The sequence below is a fragment of the Schistocerca americana genome, unplaced genomic scaffold (assembly GCF_021461395.2).
Source record: "Schistocerca americana isolate TAMUIC-IGC-003095 unplaced genomic scaffold, iqSchAmer2.1 HiC_scaffold_162, whole genome shotgun sequence".
Classification (NCBI taxonomy): Eukaryota; Metazoa; Arthropoda; class Insecta; order Orthoptera; family Acrididae; genus Schistocerca; species Schistocerca americana.
The window spans coordinates 406821-409320 of NW_025725708.1; positions in this window are offsets into that span (position 1 = coordinate 406821).

Below are 2500 nucleotides of genomic sequence, written 5' to 3' on the forward strand. Positions count from 1 at the left end.
TAACCTAACCTATGTTGCGCCGTAACCTAACCTATGTTGCGCCATAACCTAACCTATGTTGCGCCTTAACCTAACCTATGTTGCGCCTTAACCTAACCTATGTTGCGCCGTAACCTAACCTATGTTGCGCCTTAACCTAACCTATGTTGCGCCTTAACCTAACCTATGTTGCGCCTTAACCTAACCTATGTTGCGCCTTAACCTAACCTATGTTGCGCCTTAACCTAACCTATGTTGCGCCTTAACCTAACCTATGTTGCGCCTTAACCTAACCTATGTTGCGCCTTAACCTAACCTATGTTGCGCCTTAACCTAACCTATGTTGCGCCGTAACCTAACCTATGTTGCGCCTTAACCTAACCTATGTTGCGCCTTAACCTAACCTATGTTGCGCCGTAACCTAACCTATGTTGCGCCTTAACCTAACCTATGTTGCGCCTTAACCTAACCTATGTTGCGCCTTAACCTAACCTATGTTGCGCCTTAACCTAACCTATGTTGCGCCTTAACCTAACCTATGTTGCGCCTTAACCCGACACACGTTGGGCCTTAACCCAACACACGTTGGGCCTTAACCCAACACACGTTGGGCCTTAACCCAACACACGTTGGGCCTTAACCCAACACACGTTGGGCCTTAACCCAACACACGTTGGGCCTTAACCCAACACACGTTGGGCCTTAACCCAACACACGTTGGGCCTTAACCCAACACACGTTGGGCCTTAACCCAACACACGTTGGGCCTTAACCCAACACACGTTGGGCCTTAACCCAACACACGTTGGGCCTTAACCCAACACACGTTGGGCCTTAACCCAACACACGTTGGGCCTTAACCCAACACACGTTGGGCCTTAACCCAACACACGTTGGGCCTTAACCCAACACACGTTGGGCCTTAACCTGCTCTGTAATTGTCATACGACGCGTTAAATTAGTGTAGTGTTGCCTAACTGCAACCCCCGCAATATAGTTTGCTACTCGCACTGCCCGGTCCCCAGAGTATCGCTTCATGTTAAACACCTTGCAGCTATACACTGTAATGCGGATGGCGGCAGGACGTACATGCTCAATGCCCTTCGCAGTTGTTCATTGGCATTCGCATGGCGAAGCACAGCCTACGTTGTGGTACGGCTTGTGGCAACTGTCCGCTGATGTTGTACGTCCAAATCACACACTGTACCGCACATTGGTCCTCATGTACTGAATGATACATCGTGGTACATGTGTGACCGTACCACGACTGCGCCAACAACGGCGAACCATACGGTCCAAATATTGTGCACTCAGCTACGTGTCGTCTCCCTATAAGAGCTGGATTGCAGTATGGTATGCCGTGGATGGCGATCAGCATGAGCCGTCTGTTGATGTAGTGGCGCGTGTTGTCAGACGTAGTCGTCTCTTCTCACACACCGTGATAGCATGGTGCACTGCGTTCCACATCTGCGACATGCGACAGAGGCCGGTTGACAGTCGTTCGCGCAATGGACATCGCATACGTACGGGGGCCACCTTCCACGTGTTCGCGAAGCGTGCACATGTTGTTGCGTGTATGTGGGCAGACATAGTGTGTCGTGACACCTGACACAGGCATGCAACAATCGTTGAATTTGCAAATGGCGATGGACGTCTACGTTTGCTGGTGACGTTACGCAAATGAAGAACTGGTAAACCGTTGTGGTGCGGTTGTTCTCGCTAGAGGTGAATCAGTGATGGCGACGATCGGTTGAGCTACCAACCGGTTGTTTCAGCGATACCCACCATGCCCACGAACGTGAATGGCATGTGGGTGTGAAGCGATACGCGGCGGTGGCTGGGTGGGACCGTCCCCGGCCGGTGAGGGGGGGCCTTCCGGCGTGCTGGCCGCGCGGTGCGTGGGCGCACGCGCTACAGCCGGCTGGTGGGGGCGGCCAGTGGCAGGCGCGCCGGCCGACGGAGGCGGCAGGCGGCGCAGCTGCGCGCCGGCGCACCCTGCACGCGGCGCCGTGCGGCCAAAGTAGGTCCTCGCGGGCCCGGTGCGAAGCGCGGTGGACATCTGCAGTGTGCTGGTCCGATTGAGGACTGTGTGCGCTGAGGATGCGCCGCCGCCCGGCGCTCGGCGCCGCGACGCCGTCTGCTGCTCGGTCGCCTCTGCGGTTCTCGCAGGTGGATTGTATCGCAGCTGTGCGGACGTGTTGGCGCGTGCGCTGTGCTGGGAGAGTTCGCTTCGGCACCCAAGTGGGGCTTTTGTCCTTCTGTGGCGCTGGCGTTGGAGCTGCCGGCCACCGTAGGTGGCGCGTGTTGTCTCCCGCCGGCAATGCCACGACAGCACGCTCCCGGGCCTCTGTCGGCAGCGGCAAGCTCAGTTGGGAGCACGGGTGGTCGCACCTAAAGCGTCTACTCGCCAAACTCCGGGCGATTGCGCCTCTCTCGAACCCGACCAAGTACTTAGGACGGCGCTGCGCGCCGCCGGGACCTGAGAGGGTTTCGAGGTGTATTGTGCAGGGGAGCTCAGCCT